This window comes from Pantherophis guttatus, chromosome 1 (genome assembly GCF_059756535.1).
Source record: "Pantherophis guttatus breed Tessera chromosome 1, ASM5975653v1, whole genome shotgun sequence".
NCBI lineage: Eukaryota > Metazoa > Chordata > Lepidosauria > Squamata > Colubridae > Pantherophis > Pantherophis guttatus.
Genome location: NC_142063.1, coordinates 322,215,686 through 322,243,085, shown reverse-complemented (window position 1 = coordinate 322,243,085; position 27,400 = coordinate 322,215,686). Strand labels below are relative to the sequence as shown.

Below are 27,400 nucleotides of genomic sequence, written 5' to 3'. Positions count from 1 at the left end.
CAGAGAATAGATGGGGGCGTGGCCAGTCAGAATTTTTACTATCGGTTCTCCGAACTACTCAAAATTTCCGCTACCGGTTCTCCAGAACTGGTCAGAACCTGCTGAAACCCACCTCTGATAATGTGCCCATTTATAAATAAAAAATAACTAGAAACCTTGATCTCTAATCATGCTGGGATGGTATTAGTTTTTATGCAAATAATGAAAAAACAACTGGTTAATCTTATTAGTGTTTCTTAGGTTGTATGTTTATATATGTGCCTGTGTGTGAACCAGATAGTTACATAAACCAATTTCTTGGGCAGAAAATTAAATGTTTTTCAAAGGAAAAAAATTCTATTAAGATTCTCAGTCATCCAGATCATGGTTGTCCCAAAGCTGCTTTTTTCAAGAGGCAACTGGACTTTTCTTTGAAGACATTTCGCTTCTCATCCAAGAAGCTTCTTCAGCTTCTTCTTCAGAAAAAAGCACCTTTGGGACAAAAGGAAAGAAAAATTTCTGATAGAAGATATGGTATTAAGACCTATCTAATGTTTATTTTAGTTTTAATATTGCAATAGAGGAAAGATAAATATTTGAATAAATTATTAATACAAGAAAAAATGCAATGGCAGAAGGCTTTCTAGATTAATCACATTAGAGGACACAGTTAACAGTAATCAATCCAATAATGAGCAACTACACTGTTAAAAACCACAATTGCTCAGCAGATCTGATAATTTATACTAAAACATGCAAGAATATAATTCATTAATTTATGGCAAGAGGCCAATAAAACAATGCACAAAAAAAGCAGGATACAGGGGATTAGTAATAAATCTCTAAAGATGCAAAAAATAGAATAACATAAAAATTATTTAAAAAGACAAATAAAAGATAGATGTGAAAGTTCAGTGCGCCCTTAACCTGCATAAGAATGAAATGCATTGCAACTGAGCAGATTCCTCATTTGCCTCATTCCTGGGAATTGCAGTGGAGAAGTCAGCAGGTAAAAAGTAAATAACTTTTAATTTCATATCAGCTTGATCTCTTCACACTGAGCACAACACAGAAAGCAGTAAAACATGGCTTACTGATTTGTTATTGCAGAGTTGGAAAACATGCAGAAACATTGTGCATTGGGCATATTGTGTTGTATCTCCCAGCATTTGGGATAAAGCATTAAACTTTGCTTTTCTCTTCTCCGAGTAGCAGAAATATAGCGGTAATTGGGGTGTGTGAAAGTAGTATGGAAGAAGTCCCTGAGACAGTAGGGTGGACTTTCAGATTTGTCTTTATCTAGTTCAAGGATGCTTTACTCAAGTTTTTGCATGGATTTGCCTTTTCCAAATCGTAGTAGGACCAGAGCAGAAAAGCCACAGAAGGACAAATTGTTGGCAATAATCTTCCAAGTAGAAGTATCCTTATTTATGAAAACCAGTCGGGCCAGCAATTCACCCCAATTGCTGTATTTTAGCCAGTATTTCAGATGACAGATCCTCATTTGAGGCGCTAGAAAGGGGCATCCACGTTTTAGCCAAAAAAATCACATTCTGATTGGATTGAGAGACCCATAATAAACTTCTGATGAGTTTAGATCAAGAATAGAATAGAATAACAGAATTGGAAGGGACCTTGGAGGTCTTCTAGTCCAACCCCCTGCTTAGGCAGGAAACCCTATAACCGTGATGGCGAACCTATGGCATATGTGCCAGAGGTGGCACGCAGCACCCTCTTTGTGGACATGTGAGCCGTCACCCCAGTTCAGCTCCGCCATGCATGCACACATGCCTCCTTCTGGCCAGCTGGTCTTTGGATCTCTGCTGCACATGCGCGGGGGGCAGGGCGTGTGCAGGGGGCTGCGAACGCATGCGTAGGGTGGAGCGCATGTGCGCATGCATTGCATTTTGGGGGCTTTGGACACTCGGTCCAGAAAAGGTTAGCCATCACTGCCCTATACCATTTCAGACAAATGGTTATCCAATCTCTTAAAAACTTTCAGTGTTGGAGCATTTACAACTTCTGGAGGCAACTTGTTCCACTGATTAATTGTTCTAACTGTCAGAAAATTTCTCCTTAGTTCTAAGTTGCTTCTCTCCTTGATTAGTTTCCACCCATCGCTTCTTGTCCTGCCCTCAGGTGCTTTGGAGAATAGCTTGACTACCTCTTCTTTGTGGCAGCCCCTGAGATATTGGAACACTGCTATCATGTCTCCCCTAATCCTTCTTTTCCTTAAACTAGACATACCCAGTTCCTGCAACTGTTCTTCATATGTTTTACCACCAGTCCACTAGATCAGATGGCTTTCAAAATGCAAATACAGGTAGTCCTTGATTTGCAACCATTTGTTTAGTGACTGTTCTACAATGGGTCCTTGCAGTTACTACTGTCACTGCGTCCCCACAGTGAGATTATGAAAATTCAGGTGTTTGGTAGACACTACGTATTTACAATAATTGCAGCTTTCTGGGGTCATGTAATTGCCATCTACAATTTGTTTTCGACAAGCAGAGTCAATGGGGAAAGCCAGATTCATTTAACACATGTGTGATTTACTTAACACCTGCAGTGATTCACTTAACAATTGTTTTAAAAAGGTTGTAAAATTGGGGATGACTCACTTAATAACCGTCTTGTTAAGCAACAGAAATTCTGATCCTAATTATGGTTGTAAATTGAAGTATGCACTAAATTGGACACCAAGGAACAGTAGGCTCAACACCTTAGCACTGAAGATATTAATGGCTACCTGGAGCAATATATTCCCATTGCAGCCGGCTAATCTCATGACTACCAAGGCAGTTTTGTAAGATCAGACTGTGAGCTGTCAGGTTTGCCATATTCAGAAAGTGGAAATAGATGCCGAGATATTTAAATACTTTCATTAGCTCAGTGGGACAGCTACCAATTTCACATACCTGCTGGCTATGTTGCTTGGGGAAAATCAACACTTTCATTTTTGAATAATTTGTTTGAAGTCTCCTGATTTGGCAATGTGCAACTAAGCCCTGATGGCTATGTTGGAGTCCAGTTTGGTTGAGGGAAGAGAATAGTTATTTTTTCAGCATAGAACAGTGAAGGCTAACTTTTTACAGACTGAGTGCTGAAAGCGCATGCATGCGTGCGCGAATGCACTCACGCGTGCCCGAACCCCCAAAATACATGCGCAGCCCCCATGCATGTGCCCCGCCCCTGCGCATGCACGTATGGCCCCCTGCATGTGCCCTACACATGCACCCTGCTGCCCTGCATTCGCATGTGCCCCCTGCATGCGCCCTGCCCCTGTACATGTGTGCCATGCCCCTGCACACGTCCTGTCCCCCGCGCATGCACAGCAGAGACCTGAAGACCAAATGGCTGGCGGAAGGCATGTGCGCATGCACAGCAGAGCTGAACTGGGGCAACGGCTCACGTGACATCAGAGAGGTCACTGCGTGCCACTTCTGGCACATGTGCCATTGGTTCGCCATCACAGGAATAGAGTATAGAATTAGTCTTCAATTTGGGGCTGATAAAAGTCTTATTTGAAAAGCCCGAACTATCACAATAATGTACACGTGATTTTTTTTTTAAAGGGAAGGATGCATTCTTCTTGAAACCTCCCTGTTGTGTGGAGACTGGTGCTGTCAAAATACTGCTGCTATTACTTTAACTTTCATGGAACTACCTTCATCTGTAGGCAGCAGAAGGAATGACTTTGAAGGATAGGAGGAAAAGCTGCTACCAAGGCAGTGGTCAGATAAAAGGGGCCTGAGACTGGGCCAGGATAGTAATATGAATACATGCCTCAAACAAGCCATCTTAAAAGTAGCCACTTTGGCCTTCATATGGTACATTCTTTACTTATGCAGAATTTTGAGGGTTTGGCTGTAAGAGTCCTTAGTACAGGAATAGCATTATCTTTAAGCAGTGGTGAAATCCAGTAGGTTCTGAATGGTTCTGGAGAACCGGTAGCAGAAATTTTGAGTAGTTCGGAGAACCGGCAAATATTACCTCTGACTAGTCCCAGAGTGGGATGGAAATTGAGATTTTGCAGTATCCTTCCCCTGCGACACCCAACAAGCCATGCCCAATAAGCCATGCCCAACAAGCCACGCCCACAGAACAGGTAGTAAAAAATTCGGATTTCACCACTGTCTTTAAGTGATTCTTGAGCAAGTTGCAGTAATTTGAATAGCTAAAAGAGTCTATCCCCAAACTCCTCTTGTTATGCCTTTATCTTCCATATAATAATGGCAAGATGAAGTAGGTTGTTAGATACATTTTATGCATTATAATATAGGAATTTGTCATAAAGTCCCTCATTTGTCTAGCATTAAAACTATCAGCTAAAATCAAAGCTCAAATCCTATATAAAATCCCAAAATAAGTTCTAGGAGGTACTGTTTTGAAAAATTAGCTAGGAGGGTGCTTTGGAAGGGAATATTGACATTAATCAATGGAAGACAAACCCCAATTACTCAGGTAATATCCAGGAAGGTACACATTGTTGGCTTAGAAGTAATTGCTTAAGGTTTGGATGAGATCAAGATAGTTATGCCCTCTAGGAATGCCCTTCTTCAAATTACAGGAAGTGAAAGGGAATAAAACAATTCAGAGTCACAAATTCTTGCTTCTATATTTCCTGAAGAAAAAAAACAGGCTGCTGGCTGTTGAAACTGGCTACATTCCAGTTTGTCAGTACAAGTAGTCCTCGACTTATGACTGTAATGAAACCTTGTCCATCATAGTCATAAGTCATAACAGTTGTAAAATGAGTCAACCATGTGACCAACCCTATTTTATTGCAGTCATTAAATCAAACCAGTGGTTCTGTATAAGCCAGTTTTGCCAAAACCCAGAAATAAATGTTGGCTTTGGGAGAACCATCATTAAACACAGTCACGTGGCCATGGGATGCTGTAAACAGGCATAAATATGGGCTGGTTGCCTAGCACCCGACATACAGTCATGTGACCTTGGGGGACGGGGTTGGGGCAGCCTTTAGAACTTAGAAACTGGGCCGTAAGTAATCCCAGGGAGGTCCATCATAACTTCAAACGATTGCTAAGTGGTTGGTTGTAAATTGAGGACTATCTATAGAGTGTGATCAGGAACTGGTTGGGAGGATATACATATTGCTATACCTGAGTTGGAAAACTTGGAATGGACTTCTTGAGGTATAAAGGAAGCATCCCCAGCTGAATTGCTGCTGAACTGTGGCCCAGAGCAGCTGTTGGAATAGCAGCTAATATTATTTGAATTTTTGCAGAGGAAATGTGATGTTTGTGGGTCAGTGGCTCCTGTAGTCCAGCGAGGATGCACGATCAGGCAAAGTAGGAGAAGAATGAGGTAGAGGTACAAGTGTGAATGTTGGCAGATAGGAATTTCGCAAGCAATTCATCATCAGAGTTTACAGTAATAGAACTTATATTAGGTCATCTATTCTACTCATGAAAGAGTGGGTGTGCGATGGCTCAGCAGTTAAAAATGCTGAGCTTGTCAGCTGGAAAGCTGACAACCCGGGTTCGAGTCCTGAGTGTTGCGCAATGGGGTGAGCTCCCATTCCTGCCCCAGCTCCTACCTACTTAGCAATTTGAAAGCATGAAAATCTTCACTCTGTCAAGGACCTTGGAGTACTCATCTCAAATGATATAAGTGCCAGAGCTCACTGTAGTAGCATTGCCAAAAAGGCATTAAGAGTTGTTAGCCTAATTTTGCGTATCTTCTTCTCCGGTAACATTGAACTGCAAACTAGGGCATACAAATCTTTTGCTAGACCAATTCTTGAATACAGCTCATCTGTCTGGAACCCGCACTGCATATCGGACATTAATACAGTTGAACAAGTCCAGAGATATTTCACGTGAAGAGTCCTCCATTCTTCTGATCGCAACAGAATACCTTATGCCACCAGATTTGAAATTTTGGGCTTAGACAATTTAGAACTTTGCCTTCTTCAGTCTGACCTAAGCGTAATACATAAAATCATCTGCTACAATGTCCTACATGTCAATGACTACTTCAGCTTCAACCACAACAACAATACACAAGCACACAATAGATACAAACTTAAGGTAAACTGCTCCAAACTTGATTGCAGAAAATACAACTTCAGTAACAGAGCTGTCAATGCCTGGAATTCACTACCTGACTCTGTGGTTTCTTCCACAAACCCCCCAAAATTTAACCTTAGACTGTCTACTGTCAACATCACCACATTTCTAAGAGGTCTTTAAGGGGCGTGCATAAGCGCACCAGCGTGCCTACCATCCCTGTCCTAATGTCCCCTTTTATTTATATCCATTTCATGTATTCATATAATGTTTATACTTATATCTGTCATCTAATACATGCTTGATGAAAATAAATAAATAAAAATAAAATAAATAAAAATAAAATGCAAGTAAATTAATAGATACCCCCTTGGTTGGAAGGTAACAGTTTTCCATGCACCTTTGATGTATAGCCATGAGCTGGCCACATGACCACGGAAAATGTCTTCAGACAACATTGGCTCACTCAGTCAAGAAACGGAGACGAGCTCTAGAGTCAGACATAACTGGACCGAGAATCTTACTCATGAAGCAGAATTCCTTTGGTAGCTGGGTAACTTTGCAAGTTTTCTTTAGGGAGGACACTGGAGCTGAGAGAGTTAAATGGTCCTTGAGCAAGTCACTGATATCTGTGTTCAAGGTTAGCTTATCTTCTGATTGATATTTTGGAAAGTAATTGTGTTTGAATAAGAGATTTGGTACAGCACCTTTGTTTTATGTTAGATAGCCAACTTTGATGTTCAAGTCACAAAAAACATGCTTCGGGTAAGTTTAAAAGGACTCCAGATATTTTGAGTAGCAGAAGCAGGATAATTGAAGTTTTGAATTTAATTAAAATTTTGCAATTAATGAATTTAGGAAACCATTCTGTTGTTTCTGAGTCTCTATGGAGACTAGTGCTCATAGCAACTGCCACAAAGCGAGAATGGCTGACTATCGGTGTCGGTTGCTAATGTTGTTTCTAAGAAGAAGTTTGATCCGAGTTGGTTGTAGAGAAATTAGATGAAATGTCAGACAGGATGGAGTAAGTGTGTTTCATTGTGATCTGTGGTCACTTTAGTTTCTCCAAGGAGCAATAAATTGCCCCTTCCCCATCTATAAAAATAGCCTTTCAGTTGTCCAGAAGTCAGGAGAGTAACTTAAAAGGTTGTATATAGCATCATATTTTTTTGTCAATGGCTATAAGACTCAGATAGATCGAAAACACACTGTCAGCTTTAAAAAGAAAAAAAAACCCACCATTTAACCAGCAATTCAGGTTGAGTGGCTGTTAAATTCTTGGTCAGATCTTCTGTGATGGAGCTGTTCAGTAGGTTATTTGACAAAGGGTCTACTTTCCAAGGAGAGGGTTCATTTTTTATAGCTCTATAGGTCTTCAGGTTCATTTTCTGTTAAACTTAGAAGGACAGGTGGGTTATTTGGGGTGAATAAATCATCCCCACATACTGAGATTCAACCCACAGTTGGTATTTACTTCTCAGTCTTATAGTAGTTGTTTTGAGGTTTTCCTGGGATTTGGGTGGCTGGAATTTGTTCAAGCTGTTTCTCCTTTAAAAACTCAAGTTTTTTAAGAGATTAGTTTCCTAGGATAAAGTTAATTCTAAAAAAATGGGATGAAGGAAAATGAAAACAATAAAATGAAACAAAATGAAGCTTATTGATGATAATAACTAGGGGGATATAAAGGAGTAGAACAATAACCATCCCATAAAAACAATATTAAAAGAATGGAAGAGCAGAGAGAACTAAAGCAGCTGTATAGTTCCTGTGCCATCATGAAAAACGAAATAAATAATATAAACATTCCTCCTCCAGTAAAAGCAAAATATGCTTAGTTGAATGGCACAACATGAAGGAGGAGGTAAGGCAAAACGGTGATGTCCCTTTGATTGTTTAATGTAGTTTATGGATAAATGTAGAAATAATTATTGTGGCAACGATAGTCGGGAGTTGGTTGGGGATGCAAACATTTGTGTTCTTTTGTATGTAGTTTCAATTTGTTGCTGGAATATCCAAATGATTTACAGATAAATTACATGATGCAATGAAAATGGACCTGAAAACTAAGAACAAAGGTTTTGGCAGCAAAAAATAAAATGTTGGTAAAATATTGACAAAAGATGAAACAAATTGAGAAATATTAAGATGTGGGCAGAAAGATAGTAGGTAACGTGCTTAGTTGCAAGAAATGTTTGTTGGAAGATGTCATTTTGTTATCTAAATTTATTGTTCATGCTTTAATCCTTGTTTTAAAAATGTAAATTTGTTTGATGCTGTAATTTGGAAAAAAACCCATATAAATCAATATTCTAATCCAATATGAAGGCCTTGACTTTTCACAACGAGCCTGCAAAAATACCTTTGGACAAAGGACTTTGACCAGGAAATCCCATTGTCTTGGGAACCATACAGAAAAGCACCCATCCCACTCTTATTGAAGGTGAGGAAGAGACACTGAGATCATCTCAACAGCTAATGTTTGCATAATACCGGTAGTGAGTCATATGATAGTGGCACTGGGTCCTTTCTCATTTTAAAGGCACCCTCCCCCAAACTCTTTTAATTCCTTCCAGCAAGAAATGATGTAATCAGTGCAGTATCCTCAACACTGCATTTACAGTCTGCCAGATCCAGAAAACACCCTAGCATCTCATTCTAGACAGTGGTGGGTTTCTACTGGTTTGCCCCAGTTTGGGCAAATCGGTAGCCACGGGAGGCTCTGCCCACCCATCCGGATGTCATCACGGATGCTCTATGTATGCGCAGAAGGGCCATGCGCGAGCAAAGCAAGCACGTGTATGCGCGCTCCCAGTTCCGAACTGGTAGCGAAGGTAAGTGGAACCCACTTCTGATTCTAGATCAGTTGTTACCGTATTTTTCGGACTATAAGACGCACCGGGTGTATAAGACGCACCAAGATTTCGAAGAGGTAAGTAAGAAAAAAAGGTTTTGCCCCCCCGGCCCCCAGGAGCACTCCTCAGGCCTCCCAAACCCTGTGCATGCCCCATGTTTTGCAAAAACGGGCCCGTTTTTTGCAAAAACAGGCCTGTTTTTAGCAAAAATGGGACAAGCGAGGCAGGGCTTTGGGAGGCCAAAAATGGCTGTATTCGGTGTATAAGACGCACCAACATTTCCACCCTCTTTTAGAAGGGGAAAAAATGTGTTTTATAGTCTGAAAAATACAGTTATTCTCTTTGAAATAACCATTCGTATGAAAGCAACCAGTATCTTGCTGTCCAGTATCTTAAAGAAAGCATACGATTCTATATCAATCAGTTGCAAAAAATAACAATAAGAATCTAAGAGGGTTTTTCAATGAGCACTTAGAGGGTTTCTCCATTGGTGAGTTGAAATGCTATCCACCCAATTTTGTGTTGGCAGGTAACTGGATTGGCATAAAAATGGTGCTTCCTGCCATTGATCCCTATTCTGCCTCTATCGTATCTATTCCAAATCACTGCCAGTCCCCTAGCTCCCTTCCAAGTAGTGGCATCCGCAGAGAGGAGTTAAAGTCAGGATTTGCATCATGACTCTTTCCCTCTCTCAGCCCTTTGAGGTAGTCTAGACAAGAAGCACCAACCACGAGTACTAACACTACCTTTATTGTAATCTTGCAGCAATAATCTTGCAACTCTGAAAGTATCTCTTCCCTCCCTTACTTTGACTCTCCTGAAAACAAAGGAGGGTCACTTCTGAGATGCTTTCTTCACTCCCAACCCTCTTTCAGACTCAAATTTTGCTTATTAGACCAGTGCCCCCCAATCTTTTGAGCACCGGGGACTGGTTCTGTGGAGAGAGGCTTTTTTGTGGACTAGAAGGGGTGTGGTTTCGCATGCTGCCTGCATCCCACGGATGGGGCTTCGGCATGATTTCTGCCATGCTGTGGCCTGGTGCCGGTCCACGGACTGGGGGTTGGGGACCCCTGCATTAGACCATTAGCAATGCGAGGTCTCTTCTTCCTCCCTCCCAAGGTCATTCCCACATACCATTACATCATCTGCTAACTTGCCGAACAGGACCACCCTTAACACTGCAGTAATAGGTGAACAACTTAACAAATTTTACCCATCTCGAGACTGCCTTGAATGTTAGAATAAGAGGAGAAATGCTACTTTAACACAGGTGTGGTTAAGGATGATTTATAGTTTGTCCTATTTGTTGGATAGAGTTGAGGGAACTATGGGACTACCACAAAGACAAAGATATTGCCAGGGCATCTGAACGTTGTGGTTAAACGCATGCAAGGAAAGGTCTGAAAAGTTATAAGCCAAAAGATCTTGGCAGTATTCCATTATTTCCTTCCTATCGGCTTTTCTGCATCAGGAACAGCACAGCAAAAGATGGGTGGAGACAGAAGGTTTTAAAAGAAAGACAACATAATAAGGATTCTGTATAGGAGGGTTTGGCAGCGGCTGACAGACTGGGTGGTGATGCAGCTCAACCTCCCAACTTTCCAAGGCTGGTTTTTCACCTTTTTATCATCCTCTTCTTCCTCTTCTTCTCAGTTTTTAGCTGCCATGATACATCAAGTTACACAATCTGGATCTTTTGGCAGAACATTTGTGAAAAGAAGATAATCTATTAAGGGAAAGGACTTCTGTTCCTAATGTCTAGTTTCTTGCTGTAGGAGGGCTATTCAGTTATATAATGTACAATGTCAAGATGATACGTTCAGCACAGAGAGGATGAATTCACACTTTACAGTACACTTACAGTCTGCTTAGCTCTGACTTAGCTAAGCCCAGGCAGTTTTGATGCATTCAATAAAACATCCTTAAAAAACCATGCTTAAAGTGTTGTAATGTGGTTGACCATATACTCCTGAAAGAGATTTGATTATTTTATAAAATGACATTCAAGTGGGGAGCCCTTCAAAGTGGAACTACTAGGCTAAAATCAGTGGTGGGATTCAAGTAATTTAACAACCGGTTCTCTGCCCTAATGATTTCTTCCAACAACCAGTTTGCCAAACTGCTCAGAAAGTTAACAACCGGTTCTCCCGAAGTGGTGCGAACTGGCTGAATCCCACCACTGGCTAAAATCCTTATAACTGGATAATTAAGATCTTCCCTTTTGAACAAATATTGCCCTTTGTCTGGATTTATTGCTGATCAGCTGACAGCACTGAAGGAGCTAAAGGTGATATCCACTGAAGCTACCATGCATTTGACCTTCACAACAAATGTGTCCTGTGAAGTAGGCTGGACTAGACAGAGAGATCAGACCAAAGTCATCCAGCAAGCACTATACAGGTAGTGTCAACCCCAAAGCTCTTCTGGCTGTGAAGTTTTTTTTTTCCTTTTCTATAGTTTTCTATTAGGGATTCTTTCACGTGGCTTCGGGCTTGACAAAGCTTGGAGCCGAAGGTGGGGGTGGGGTGGGGATTTGTAACTAAAACAAACTACTTCATTCTTGGGTCAAGGACATTCCAACTGCTGGCTGGCTGGAGGTGGAGGAAGGAGTTGCCAGGTAACCAGCCAGTGCCCGGATTGGACAATGTGATTTATTGTTTTGGAGGAAAGTGAAACTTTCAGTTTTATTGAGGTGGAAAGCCCGGGAAAATTCAGAGTTGGCTTTCCACCAGTTAATGCCAAGATGATGTCTCCTAAATAAAAACTGTTCTTTGAGAATCTGCCTCGGAGTTCTGTTTTGAAATGGGCTCATCACTTGGAATCCTGACAGGTAGTCCACGATTTACAACAGTTTGTTTAGTGACCATTCAAAAGTTACAACGGCATTGAAAAATGTGACTTATGACTGTTTTTTCTTCATACTTATGACCATAGCTGTGTCCCAGGGTCATGTGACCACCTTTTGCGAACTTCTGACAAGCAAAGTCAATGGGGAAGCCAGATTCACTTAACAACCAGGTTACTAATTTATCAATTGAAGTGGTTTACTTAACAACTGTGGCAAGAAAGGTCATAAAATTGGGCAAACCTCACAAATGTTTTACTTAGCAACAGAAATTTTGGGCTCAATTGTGATCATAAGTCAAGGACTGCCTATCATTGAGTGAGGATTTGCCTTGGATCTCCCCAGACTCATTAACATTTTAACCATTAAGCCCCCTGATCTCTCTGAGTTGTAGCATTCATATTGAGTTGCAATAACAAGACAGAGTTTTTCCTGGCTCCCATAGATCATGGGACAGAATCAAGTTTCCACACTGCTTAAGACTGAAAAGAAGAAAAATAAACAATGATTAGTAGAGTTACAATTAAGCACAGATGTTCCAGCTGGGTTTGCAGAACATTTTAGAATTGGCTAAAATGGAATTGAGCAATTTGTGTACTTTTTGTGAATTAGATAATTACATTAAGATGGAGTGTGGTTGATTTCTTTTGACATAGCAGGGAATGTGAACAGAACAATTGTGTTTAACTCAAAGAGTTTAGCTTTCAATTTGTTTGTGAATCAAGTGCTTAAGTTGGAGTCTAAGCCTGAGCATTGCCTACATCCTTGTCAGTGTTAACAATGCCATGGAATGATTATCTTCAGCGTAGCTTTTCAATACAGGCTGATATCAGAACAACTTCACAAAATGTTCTTAATGATCAGAAATGTTTTGATGAACAGACAGATATATTGGCAGTGCAGCTGCTCTAGAGAGATAATAAAAAAACCCACAAATGGCTCCCCATTTGGTGTTATGTATTGAATCTTGTATAAAGACCTGGGGGGGAAAAGGGATGCATAGTGTATCCTTGTGTGTAAAATAGGAGTAGCTATGGTAGCTAAAGACTACATGAACTTTGCTAGATGATTAGATCCATCTAGTTCATTGCTCGATTTCCAGAAACAGCCCTTTAAATAGTTTTGAGAAGTTAAATAGAGCATGAAAGGAAATAATCTTCCTCTACGTTTTTAATCTGGTCCTCTGCCTTTGAACATGAACATTCCCATTATTCTGGAAGGCAATCTTGACTTGGTAAATTAAGAAGGGAAAAATGAGTGAGGTCAAAGAGGAACTGGAATTTAAACAGCATATGTTTCTGTCCAAATCTCACAAAAGTTCTCAAAGATCTTACAGAGAACCTCTGAATCACTGACTAGATGGCTGGAGTTGCTGAAGTCAAAACAAAACTGTTGGCAATAAATTCCCCATAAATAATTTTTTTCTTCCATTCAATTATGTTCAGTTGTTGGAGACTACTTGGACAATTTTCCCTACAATTTTCTTGGCAAAAATTTTCAGAGGTGGTTAGGCATTGCCTCCTTCTTAGGGCTGAGAGAAAGTGACTGGCCCTGTGATGACCTGGGGCATGGCACAGCACAAGGCAACACACTCAGCTGATAGTTCAAACTGCCCCTATATTGCTCAAAATGTTCCCCAAACACTCCCACGTTTCTAGCAAGTCCCAGAGCAAAGTGATCACACCCACCCATCCACCCACCCACCCACACAAACACACCTCCAGCAGCCTCTGGCTGCATGTAATCCAGCACAACACTGTGAGCACAACAGCTGCAAACAAGAAATCCAGCAGGGCAAGGGAATAAGTCAATTAGTCCAGGAAGCAAAGGAACAAGTCAATTAATCCAGGAAGCAAAGGAACAAAGCAAGAAGTCCAGGAAACATCCAACATCGGTAACAGCACACAACACTCTATGAATTCAGTGTTTGTTCCTGACAAATGCCCCTCCCCACAGCATCTCCTTAAATCTCAGTTCCCCAAGTGTGCCTTGTGGAGAGGGGAGGGGTGGTCTCCTGCCAAATAGTTGGGTCAGCCTGTGCTGTTCCGACCTTTTCCACTCTCCGTGTTCGAGGATCAGGAGGAGGTGGTCGTTGCTCATCGCCTGGGCTCTGTCTCTCATGTTCACTGCTTAGCCTCTCTTGGTCATCCTGCCCCCATCCCTCCCTTCCATCCATCCCAATCCTGAAAGGCCCTGGCCTGACTTGGTCTGCTCCTCCCCATATTCCTCTGAAGCCAACGAAGCCACGCCCTTGATCTCCATGGGTTCCAGTTCTGGCTCATCTTCCTCCACAGATCCAGGCACCAACACGGGCATGACAGGCCCAAGATCACCCAGCTGGCTTTGTGCCTAAGGTGGGACTAGAATTAGCAGTTTCCCAGTTTCTAGCCTGATACCTTAACCACTACACCAAACTGGCTGTTATGAATAAGGTATTCTGCAATATATTGCCTCTATTCATTGAAGCTGAAGACACCAGCCTGAAGATGACGAGTGGGACCTCGTCGAAACATCGCCAAGATACTCTCAATCTTACACGGGAAAAGACCCGAATACACCAAAACTTGCACATACACACACACACACACACACACACACACACACACATACACACATATATACACACATATATATACATATATACATATACATATACATATACATATACATATACATACATACATACATACATACATACATACATACATACATATGCATATTCTTTCTAGCCAGGTTTTACCTACGTAAACTAAGTTGTTCTACAGCCCTGGTTCTGTGAAATCTCATTCACAAGTTTCTGGGCCTTTTTTCTGCTGACAAATGGCAACTCTGTGTTGCTCTCTGGGAGACTCAGATAGCTATTTCTGCCTTTTAAGGCGTCATCGTTGAGCCACACCCACTTCTCAGATATCCTCCCTGTAAAGGTACAATGTGTCTTTTTCTTTTTTGTAGGCTTTTATGTGCATATTCTTTCTAGCCAGGTTTTACCTACGTAAACTAAGTTGTTCTACAGCCCTGGTTCTGTGAAATCTCATTCACAAGTTTCTGGGCCTTTTTTCTGCTGACAAACGGCAACTCTGTGTTGCTCTCTGGGAGACTCAGATAGCTATTTCTGCCTTTTAAGGCGTCATCGGTGAGCCACACCCACTTCTCAGATATCCTCCCTGTAAAGGTACAATGTGTCTTTTTCTTTTTCGTAGGCTTTTATGTGCATATTCTTTCTATATATATATACCTAAACTTAGCCTTATTTTATGGACAGCAGCAATTGATAATATAGTTAAATAATACAATGGTATATCAGTCTGATTTATTAGCTGGTAAATGTATTTTACAAAAGAAAGAAACCAGATGCCCCTTAAACACTAGGCCTATAAATGTTGTCTTCCTTAGGTAGTATAGTTAGAGAATTCTTTCCAAAGAGATAAAGGAACTGTTGTCCAGAACCTCTGGAAGGCATCAAATGACTTAATCTTGATTTTTATTTTACAACCAATAAATATGATTGGTTGTAAATTATGGTTATGAGTTTAGGCTGAATTTCTTGAATTGTGGAAAGGCAGAAGGGAAGGACAAATTTGATTACCCTTCCTTCCGGGTAGCAGACCAATATGGCGACTCTTTATTGAATGCCAAGGACGAAGGGGCGATGTCCAGCATTTTCGAGGGTGTTGGGGGGGCAGCTGACCATCTTACAACCCCCGCCCAGCAAGCTGAAGCATAGCCGGCTCGATTGAGCCGTAGATGGAGCCGGAAGAACACCCGGCCGCCGTGGAGATAGTTAGGGATGGCGCGGCGGGCGGTAAACGGCGGCGAACGTTGAAACCGAGGCCCAGCTGACTGTCATAATTCAAACGGCTGCAGGGCTGGAGCGGTTGAAGCAACGGTCAGCGATGTTGCTGTGGCGGTGGCGGCGCAGGCAGCGCCGGCGGCGGTCCCTGGGCTGCTGTAAACTTGATTTGCAGCGTACTGGGCGCTGCGGGCGGCGACGCGGGGCGGCAGCCATGGATACGGAGGCAGAGCCGACTAAAATGACACTTGCAACTACGATGTTGACAGCAACAGCAGCAGCAACACCGGGAGGCTAGGCTATGAGGATGCCCTCTCTAGACAATGGAGAGGGCTTTGCTGCAAGCAGTTACCCCCCCCTCGATGTAATGGGGAGGGGGCCTGGACATTCACTTAATCACCTGAATTCAACTTAATCACCTGAATGGCCCTATCTGAAAGAGCATGGTAGTGGTGGGGGCTGAGAACTGAAGACATTTTTTGATCTTCCCCTGTCTGCTTCTCCCCCCCCACTTACTAGACCTAGGCCTAGTTTGGCCATTCAGCGAAAAACAAACAAACAAACAAACAAATAAACAAACAAACTTGCAGCTGTTTTGATCAATTTATAGCCTTTTTAAAATATCTTTTCCTCCTTGACTATCCTAATTATCCTGATTATTTGATTTCATCTCTTCCACCTGGATGCTCCACTTTTGCTTTTTTCGACCTTATCTTCGGATTTTTGCTGGTATCAGAAAGGGAGGAAGCATAGACATCAAGAGTCTTGAACAATTTATTTGTAATATTTATACAAGTGGATGGGACGGACCATCTTCTCCTTTGTTTCTGTAACTCTGGACTGGTCGCCGTGAGAGGGCGGTCATTGTGACTCTCATCCCCCTTTTTATGACTAACTTATTTTAATCACAAGACTTTCCCATCATTGTAAGAGGGAGATGGTATTCCGATGTTCTATTATATTAGCTTCCTTGTACAATTATCTACTTTGCCCTTTTTGTCTTAACCATCTGTTTTAAACCATCTTTAACACCTTAAGAAGAAAATGGCCTTTCATCGCCTCCAATTCTATCTCACCTCCGATGTATTCAATAACAGAACTCCTAGCACTGCGAGATTCCCCCCTCTCGCAAGTTTGGCCCTCCCAGTTATCTAGGGCCACCCTCAAGGATGGGTTTTGGAACCCCGAGAGGTGGTATGCTAAGAACCGGAAGCTTTGGGGTTTTTTAGATAGTTTTTCAAATTCTATTTTAAGGGGATCTGGGAGGAGGGTGGTTTCCAATGTAAATAATGAGGCTGGGGAGCCTCCCGGGAGGGGGGTGGGTTGTATGGGTTCAGGGATTAACCCGCGAGGGACGGGGTCTAGTCCATCTGAAGAGCATGGCGGAGGAGATGCAGAATCTGGGGCCAAGGAGAGGGTTAGAACTTGTGCTGTTGATAGACATTACATCAGTACTGTAGGTGGGAGGGGCAGATATGGCGGGAGTAGGGGGCCACATCAAGTTGCGGGAGTGCGCGCTCGCTGTCTTCAAGCGGTGGCACGCTCCGGCCCCCAATGCTCTTCTCGTTCCCCAGGTGGCACAGACCCTCAGGCCCTGGGCCTTCGGCTGATGCTATGCAATGCCAGGTCCGTGGTAAATAAAGCCCCCCTCATTTGTGATCTTGTTCAGGAGGGGCGAGCGGACCTGGTGGGTATTACGGAGACCTGGTTGGGCCAGGAGGGTGGAGTCCCTCTCATAGAGATGTGCCCACCCGGTTTCTGGGCATTTCATCAGCCAAGGTCACAGGGAAGGGGCGGGGGGGGGGTGGCAGTTATCATTAAAGAGGGTCTTAGTCCGAGGGAGGCCACTGTTCCTCAGACGGCCGGATGTGAGTCCCTCCTTGTGAAGTGGGGTCATGGGGTGCAGATGGGCCTGCTGGTTACGTACCTGGCTCCCTGCCACGTGGCAGCGGCCTTGCCTGAACTACTCAACGTTATAGCCGCGGTGGCAATTGATACCCCTAGACTTATGGTCATGGGGGACTTCAACTTGCCATCCGTCGGTGAGGCGTCTGAGGTGGCTCAGGAGTTCATGGCTTCCATGACGGCCATGGACCTGACCCAGTTAGTTCATGGCCCTACTCACACGGGGGGAAACACGCTGGACCTGGTTTTTGTCTCTGGTCAGTGGCTGAGTGGTCTCGAGATAGGGGATATAGCGATCGAGCCCTTGTCATGGTCAGATCACTCCCTCCTTCGCTTTGACCTTCGAACCGCCACACCCCGCCGCAGGGAGGCGGAACCGATGAGGTGGTTCCGCCCCAGGCACCTGATGGACCCGGATAGGTTCCAGACGGAGCTTGGGCCATTTCCTGAGGCTCTGGCACACGGCTCGACTGAAGACCTAGTGGCTGCCTGGGATAGGGCGGCCGCTGGAGCTTTGGACCGGGTCGTGCCTTTGCGGCCTCTGACCCGGCGTCGATCTCACCTGGCTCCCTGGTTCACCGAGGAGCTGAGGGAGATGAAACGCCGGAAAAGACGCCTGGAGAGCAGTTGGAGGGCCAGCCGTTCTGAATCTGACCGAACACTGGTAAGGTCTCATATTAAGACCTACCTGGTGGCAATAAAAGCGGCAAAGTGTAACTATTTTTCCGCTCTTATTGCGTCATCAGATAATCACCCGGCCGCCCTGTTTAGGGTGACCCGCTCCCTGCTCCACCAGGAAGCGTGGAAGGACCCCTTGGAGGGTAGAGCCGAGGACTTTGTACAATATTTGTATGACAAAATCGCTCAGATTCGGGAAAATTTGGACTCTGACTGGGTAGATTCGGGAGGGAGGATGGAGGCAAGTCTTGAGAATATTATCTGGGAAGAGTTTGATTCTGTGACTCTGGAAAACGTGGACAAGATACTGGGCAGACTAAGCGCGGCCACATGTTTATTGGACCCGTGTCCCTCCTGGCTGGTGCTGGCCTCTCGGGAGGTTACACAAGGCTGGCTCCAGGGGATTATAAATGCTTCCTTGAGAGAGGGTGTCTTCCCTGCTGCCTTGAAGGAGGCGGTGGTGAGGCCTCTCCTCAAGAAGCCTTCTCTGGACCCAGCAGTGTTGGCTAATTACCGTCCAGTCTCCAACCTTCGCTTCATTGCGAAGGTTGTTGAGAGTGTGGTAGCGCGACAGCTTCCTCAGTACTTGGATGAATCGGCTTATCTAGATCCGTTCCAGTCGGGCTTCAGGCCTGGATACAGCACGGAAACGGCATTGGTCGCATTGGTAGATGATCTCTGGAGGGCCCAGGACAGGGGTTGCTCCTCTATCCTGGTCCTATTAGACCTCTCAGCAGCTTTTGATACCATCGACCATGGTATCATGCTGCACCGGTTGGAAGAGTTAGGGGTGGGAGGCACCGTGTTGCAGTGGTTCTCCTCCTTTCTATCTGATCGGTCGCAGTCTGTGTTGACAGGGGGGCAGAGGTCGACCCCGAGGCCCCTTGTATGTGGGGTGCTACAGGGGTCGGTTCTCTCACCCCTTCTGTTCAACATTTATGTGAAGCCGCTGGGTGAGATCATCCGTGGTTTTGGGGTGAAGTATCATCAGTATGCTGATGATACTCAGCTATACATCTCCACCCCGGACCACCCCAATGATGCCCTTAAAGTGATGTCCCAGTGCCTGGAGGCTGTACGGATCTGGATGGGGAGGAACAGACTCAGGCTCAACCCATCCAAGACCGAGTGGCTGTGGTTTCCGACGTCCCGATATAGTCAATTGGTGCCATCACTGACTATTGGGGATGAGTCATTGCCCCCCACGGAGAGGGTTCGCAACTTAGGCGTCCTCTTGGACTCACGGCTGTCTTTAGAAGAACACTTGACAGCTGTGGCCGGGAGGTCTTTTTATCAGGTTCGCCTGATTCGCCAGTTGCGTCCCTTTCTGGATCGGGACTCGTTAAAAACGGTCACTCATGCCCTCGTCACTTCACGCCTGGACTACTGTAATGCTCTCTACATGGGGCTCCCCTTGAAGAGCACCCGGAGGCTCCAGCTGGTCCAGAATGCGGCCGCGCCGGTAGTTATGGGAGCAGCATGGCGCTCCCATGTGGCTCCCCTCCTGCGCGAGCTGCACTGGCTCCCTGTGGTCTTCCGGGTGCGCTTCAAGGTCTTAGTTACCACCTTTAGAGCGCTCCATGGCTTAGGACCGGGGTACTTACGAGACTGCCTTCTGCCACCAATAGCCTCTCACCGCCCAGTACGCTCCCATAGAGAGGGGCTTCTCAGGGTGCCGTCAGCCAAACAATGTCGACTGGCGGCCCCCAGGGGGAGAGCCTTTTCTGTGGGGGCACCCACCATCTGGAACGAGCTCCCCCCATAGATACAGAAGATTCCGGATCTGCGCACTTTCCGCCGTGCCCTCAAAACATTCCTGTTTCAGCAGGCCGGCCTGGCCTAACTTTCCCTTTATATTGCTTTTTGATTTTATTTTAAACTGGGATGTCTTGAATTATCTAGGACCAGAATGTTTAGTATATTTTAATTGGTTTTTTATTATTAACGTTTGTATTACATGTATTTTTATTGTTCGCTGTTCACCGCCCTGAGTCCCTTAGGAATAGGGCGGTATATAAATTTAATAAATAAATAAATAAATAAATAAATAATTTAAAAAAATCATGTTTAACATTTACCAATAAAAGCCATTTTTTTCTGAGATTGACTGACAAATACTATGTTTTCAGAATTTTGACATTTTGTACCAGTGCTCTGTATTTTACACAATTATGCTTAAGTTCTTAAACAATAAGAACTAACAAAAACTGTGAATATCCCCCCAATATCTCTTTCATATAATGGTATTGGTCGCAATTGTGGAATGTGGGACCAGGATGGGATAATGTACTAATTCTTGCTGTCCTTAATCTTTCAGCAGCTTTTAATGCCATCAACTATGCTATCCGTCTGGATCAATTCTGGGGCTTAGGAGAACAGTATTATGCTGATTCTTTTCCTTCCTCTGGGCTCCATTAAGGTCAGTGTTGGATGAGGGCAGCTAGATCTGTTTCACAGGCTCTCTTATGTGAGATGCCTCGGGGTTTAACTTTCCCCACTTACGTTTAGCATCTATATGAAATTAGTGATGAGATGTTATTCCCAGCTGTATATTCTGTCCCATTTGACCAAGTGATGGTGTGGAAGCTCAGTGTGTGAAGAATATGGGATCCTGGATGGGGAAGAACAGGTTTCACCTCAGCTCTAGCAAGGTGGAGTTACTTTGGATGTTAGAACTTCCTGGATTGGGAATTTTTCCACCCTTAGCTCTGGATAGTGTTGCACTACCCCAGACAACATTGGTGTCCAATTTGTGGGTCCTTCTGGATTCAAAGCTCTTGTCCTTTGCATAATTTCATTCTGTATACCAATTGTGCCCCTTCTTGGAGCAGGAGCCAATGTGCTCCATCATTCGTGTTTGGTCACCTCCCAAATGGATTATTACACTGCACTCTACATGGGGCTGTTCTTGAAGAACATCCAGAACCTTCATTTGCTCCAGAATCCAGTGACACAAACAATTATGGGGCTATCTCACTTTGCCCTTGTTTCTACTTTTGCTCCATGTTCTGCACTGGATGAGATTCAAATGACCGATTGATCCAGCCCTACATAGCATGAGACCAGAGTATCTGAGGGACCATCTTACTCCCATGGCTTCTACTCTTCCCATTAAGCTGGGCTGGAGGTGCATGCATTGAGTTTCATCTATTAGTGATTATCATCTAACGGGACCCAGGAGGTGTACCTTTTCTGTAGCTGCTCCTGCTGTCTGGAACACCATATCACCTGAAGTTCACCTGGCCCTAACTCAGCTCATCTTCTGAAAAACCTCGAAGACTTGCTGAAACAGTGTTTTTTATTTCTTTAATATATTTTGTATTTTTATTATGTTTTAGTTCCTGTTAGCTGTCTGGAGTCACATTGATGAGTTGGGCAGTCATATAAATTGATATACGTAAAAAATAAATAACCATATTTAGCAGGTATGCAAATCATGTTACAGAAACTCATATACTGTATGTAGCAATTCTGACAAATGCTCTTAAAATAGATCTGCTGTGGAGCTGTGATTATTGAGATGTCCTTCACCCAGAATTTCCTATGCTCTCATCCTGCAATACATATAATGTTACATACTAGGGCTGGGTGGGTTCAGCCTTTAATCAAAAAAATTAAAAGCCAAACTCAGATTAATTTATTATGGCTGATTTGGTTTGGCTCATTCAACTTGATAAGACAAAGGATGGATTTCCATAAGATGCTGAATAATTAATTACCCAAGCCCATTTTAGTTTAATATAGCAACTGGGGTGAATTCAGTCATTAAATGTATTTAAAAAAAATCTCCACTCCCACTTCAGCCAATTTCCCCCTAAATTGTAAAATAAAATTCATTTTTTTTCTCCAAACATCCAAACAATCTTGATTTTGTAGAGATTCTTCCTGGATAAAGATGTAGAAATGCAAATTTCTGGTCCAAGCTTCACTCCCCCTCCCTTGTAATTAGCTTGGATAACAATAGCTAGGTTGCCATAGAGGATGGAGGCTTGTCTTGACAGCTGTGGTGTGGGTGGCTTAGATTTCCTATGATGCATCCTTTTGAAGGAGGGCTACTGCGTTTCCTTCTTCATCTGAAGAAAATCACATCTTTTGTGTGACATCATCCTTAACCCACCTGGCTCATCAAGAGATTACTCAGGCAATTCCTTCTTCCCAAGAAGATGCTGCCCAATCAGCTGCCTCATTACCTTAGCCAATCAGCTGGCTCAGAGATGATGTCATGGTGTGAACTTGGCAGCCTGGTGGATGCTAAGTGGATCTTTTAGCATCACTCCCTGAACAGAAGCAAACGAGACGCTGGGAGCGGCTGAACCAAGCATTGGACTTAAAAAAAAGGTAAGTACAGCAGGATTAAGAAAGGGTCCCATTAGGAACTGGGGCTGGGCAGATGGAGGAAAGAATAAATTTTTTACCAAGTGCAGAAATGCTGTCTTGAGAGCTGGATTTTCCAAATGAGAATGTTAATAAGAGACTAGGTATAGACAAGACTGTGATGGGCAGGATCCATGAATTTTACTCTTGACTTTTGGAAAACATCACTTAAGACTCTGGTTTCTTCTGGTCTTCCCATCCCATTCAGATCTTCAATTGCCTTTGCATATTTTACATAATAATGTCTGTTTTAGTACTTTCATAAACACATTCTGTCTCTGTCTCTTGCTTTCCTTTTATCGGTGACCTCATTCTTCCAACTCTGAATATTTAGTACTGTTTTCTTTTTCTTTCTGTGCTGACACTGAATATGTCATCAAAACAGATTTATTTTCTTTTTTCTCCCTTGTCTTCAAAGTCCCTTGTCCTTCCCCTTCCTTCTTAATACTTCCTTGTTTTATATCATTGCATTTCTAACAATCTCCATACCAAGAAATAGCTGCTTCCTATTACTTGTAATTTGTGTAATACACTTCACATAACCTGTTTAGTGTCCTGTGAAGCAATATAAAATCTGAAGCCCTTGGGATGTTGGGCTGTGAGAGATCAGTAATTTTAGATCAGCGACATTGTGGAAAACAGCTCCCAGACCGTAACAAGTAAAGTCTGGTGACATCTTAAAGACAAACATTTATATGACAGCAGCTTTCATGAAATAGAGTTCATTTAGAGACAATGCCCCCATTCTCTGTGAGGTTATATTTTAATCTTAAATGCCACAAGTTTTCCTCAAAAGGAGAACATGGGTATTATCACAGGGACAAATAGAGTTGCTTTGGAGATCTTTTGCATCTAGCCATTTTTGCTCTGGATGGAGGCACTTTTTTGTGGGGGGGGGCAGTGGATAGTTACAGAACATTTCTTTCTTCCTCTTCGCAGCTGTTTCTTCTCTTGCAAATTTGCAACGAACTCACCATGATCCAGACAAACTAACAATGGGCAAGGCTGCTTTTATGGCAGAATGCTTTCAGGGGGCAGGAAAGAATAGCCAAGTTAATTGGATGTGGAATTCAGGTTTCTGAAACATCCTGGCTTTCTCTCTTTATTATTTTTATGTTGATAGAAAGTTTCTTGTCTTCAACCTGGGCTACTTATTGCTGAAACTTGAGAAACCAGAGGAGGAATGGCTGCATAAATTTCCTGTGGTCAAAGGGAGGGTCAGTTTAGTAGTTTTCTAAGCCTGTTCTTACCCAGCAAATCCAATATTAATTTCACCCCACCCCCCTGAAAGAGAAAAGCATTTGGACTTCTTTGTGTCTAAAAAAAAACCACAATTTTTTAAAAAGTAGGAATGGTCAAATTTGGTTTTGTTGGTAGACAACCTAGCGGATTTTTTCCCCAAAGGGAGAATTGTGGAGTTTTTATAGTCTTCTAATATCGGTACAAAGTTAGCACTATTAATTTGGAAATGCTCTTTCTGTGCATTTCCTTCGGCTAAATGTTAATATTCATTGGCTGAATCTTTCTATAGCAATTGTTTTAGTTTTTTTCTCTGCCTACTGCCCCCAATCCCAAAAAATACCTCCAACTGCCTACGGACATCCTCAGACTCTTCCAAAGCCTTTTGATTCCATTTCTGGCTGGAACTTTCCCAATTCATGACATGATCCCTTTTTCACCCCAGATTTCACTGATGCCGATCAGCCCACTTCTATTTTATGCTTTTCATATCTTGAAGTTGCTCTGATTTAGGATAAAAGATGAGAGGGCATCAGAGCTTAATATCAGTCAACCGTCAGAGGGGTTTTCTTCCCGAGGACTCTGTTTTAATCATCATCAGACAACCTTGGTAAATGTGAAGCATTACAATGATAAACCCTGGGATCATGTGCAGAGTGCTTTCCAAATAGCTCCAGGGCAGAAAAGAATGATTGGAAATGACAAGTGCACACATGGGATGCTTTGATTGGTATAGGTTTCCCAACAAGTCACATGTTACCAAATGCAGGTGGACTGCAAATGTAACCTTTCCTGCCTGCACTGAAATTCCTCCCATGTAGGTAAAAGCAATAAAATCAGATTTCTGTGGCATGAGGTAAGTAAGCATAACATGTTCAACAGCACCAACCCTTTGCTCTCTTCCCCTTTCCTTTATATTTTCAGATAATGTCTTTGCTACAGGTAACCTCATGGCAGGAGAGCCATCTTCCTTCCATCACTGCTTCCTTCCTTTTGATTTCATTGGTGGTATCCAAAGGAAGGCCAGCCCTCCATCTTTTCTCCCTCCTAGTCAGTTCTTCAAATGCCGAACAAAAACTGCAATTATTTGTCAGGGGTGGGCAGTGTCTTACCTGGAAAAGGGAGAGGTGCCAAGTTATTGGTAAAAATAGAAACAGAAATGTTTAAAGGAGAGAAAACAGATATTCATACCTGTGTGATGAGCCTGTGGTATATATTAGTAATGGTGGATTTTATTTTATATTTTTAGAAAAATAGGAATCAGCATGTGAGCTTTTCTCTCTCTCTCTTTCTCTCCCACATCTGGAGATGAAGGCTGAGAGGCCTCTCCCACTTCCATGGCATTTATCTTAAATGGGTGTGGGATGGAATAGTTACTGAAGGGGGAGCAACAGCTGTTTTCTCTTTAAATTTTTTAAAATCACTTTTGTGTGGAAATCGATTCGCTTCTTTATTACCTAACCCTGCGGTCTAGCCACCACAGCTCTTGAGAAGGTTTGTACAATCACCAAATGAAAGAACAAAGTCAAAGATAAAAGAAAAGGCACAGAGCAAAATCAAAATAAAGACAAAGTAAAGGGAAATATTTCAGTGAAGGGAATAGCAGCATAAAGATCTAAAAAGTACGAATGCAAGGTTGTTGGGTTAAAAAAAGAAAGAAATTTAAAAGATCACGAAAGGGAAGAAATATATAGGATTTATATATATGACATTAAAAATGTCACAGCGGAGATAGCAGGGTCCTTCTGGGTTATGTCTCTGTGTTTGGAAATATATGAGCACTTAGTTTTAGGAGAGTGAAAGGTGTCCGATAGTTAATGAAATAAGCCCATTTTGTACAGATGCAAAATGTCTGTAAGTTCTCCAGCTTGTCCTTTTTGGACAAGGCTGCAGTGTCAGGTCCTTATCGTGCCCTCCTCTTTCTCCTCCTCCCTGCCTGCTTTCAGCTGCTGTGAGCTCATCCCACATTATACAGTACAGGGCTGTGGCTTCCGCCTCCCTCCCTCCCTTATCGACCAAAGCGCCACAGCATGCCTGGTGGAGCCATTGGTAAGACAGCAGCATTTCAAAAGCCTAGGGCTCACTCACTCTGTGGGTTCGCCTCCCAGCCAGCCCCACACCTCCCAAGCCGGCTTCTTGATCCAAAGCTCTTTCCCAGGAACCAAAGCAGGGGGGCTTAGCAATAAAGGGATAGTGATGAAGAGAGACTGGGGGCAGATCGCAGCCAGTGCCCAGAGCTGCCGGTGAAAACGCTGAGCGCATGATCTCCTAACAAAGGAAAGAAGAGCCATGGATCTTGGGGACTGAATCATGTCCGCTCATAGGTCTTGGATGAAAAGGAAGGGGGCTGCTGCGATGACTCCATTTGTAGAAACAGAGATTTCCTTTACATGAAGGAAGAAGAGGTTTTTGAGGCTAGAAGGAGGTGGGGACAGAGACAGAGAGGCTTGGGATGCTGTCAGAGGAATGAAGTTTTGCATGAAGAACATGTCTTCCAAGCGGAGCAGCAGGAATTTTTCTGAGGTGGTGTGCAAACTCCACTTTTTTCACCTGGAGGAATCCCCAGTCAAATTCTAGAGGCTTAAGATTTAGCAAGAGGACTTTTGGGTGTTGTATTTGTTAGCTGTTGTAATTCAAGCAGGTAAAAACAAAACAAAAAAAAAACATTTTTAAACTAGCATCAATCCTAAGAGGCATCCTTGTCTTTCTCAGTGTCATGGCCCACTCCTGGGAAGTTATCATGGGGAGAGGGGAGGAAGCGATTTGGAACATGTGCTTCCTTTCGCAAGAGCAATCCTCATTGGTTTTGGGAAATAAATACAGCATTGTTCCTATACTCAGGTCTAAAACTGACTTACACAATGTTTTTTGGGAGCAAGCAAGCAGTCCTGGAAATGCCCCCCCCCGCCCACTCCGGTTTAGCAAATTTGAGTTTTTGAATTGATGAGCTAAAATCTAACTACCTTTTTTGGATCTCTACTTCTGTACTCCATCATTCTTTTGTACTTACCCGCTGCAAATATTCTGTCCTCAACGACAGTAGCCCCCAACCTTTTGGGCACCAGGGGCCGTTTCCATGGAGAGAGGTTTTTCCGTGGACCGGAGGGGGCGTGGTTTCACATGCTGCCCTGCATCCCATGGATTTCGTGCGGCCCCATTTCTGGCATGCCACGGACCAGAGGTCGGGGACCCCTGCTCAAGGAGACTTAGCTGAGAATTCCAGGCAAATGGAATTTTTTCACAAATGGGATTACTAAAGATTTTTATTTTTTTTTGAAAGACTGAAAATTACATATCTTCTAATGGTTGAGAAAAAGCCATCTAATAATAAGTAATGGTAAGTTTTTATTGCAGTTCTAGTTTTATTGTAATTTTATTGTAGCCTTGTAGTTCAATGCCCTTGTAGTTCAAAGTCCAATTTATGTGTTGCTTATAGAAATGAATTAAGAGTTCATTTTCCAACCTACACTCACTGTAAACTGGAAAGTTTCTTCTTCACTGCTGCAACCTATTGCGTCTTGTAATTAGTGGGATGATCCTTATGGTTTCACAAAATCTGGGTCAAATCAAATGAACAAAGAATGAACGTATGGAACACTGCTTTTTTCCAGAGTTTCTTGTAGCAGCATCTGGAAGTATCCATGCATATACGATCAAACTAGTCATTGCTGGAAGCAGGGCATTAGTCTACATCAGGGGTGTC

The 27,400-nt window shown here is 43.1% G+C and overlaps 1 protein-coding gene across 4 annotated transcripts in view; it reads left to right on the top strand.

The window, feature by feature from the left end:
• The window catches only part of STMN4 (stathmin 4), a 52,092-nt gene that overhangs the window by 10,279 nt on the left and 14,413 nt on the right, over window positions 1–27,400 (top strand). For 2 of the 4 annotated variants that reach the window (XM_034421215.2, XM_087883350.1), the window contains exon 1: window positions 22,309–22,422. The exons of 1 other annotated variant lie outside the window; for it this stretch is intronic. The gene's annotated coding sequence lies outside the window, so the exon portion shown is untranslated. Of the gene's footprint in view, window positions 1–22,308; window positions 22,423–27,014; window positions 27,035–27,400 lie in introns of those variants that run through there. One more of the 4 variants, XM_087883352.1, reaches the window with a different exon arrangement.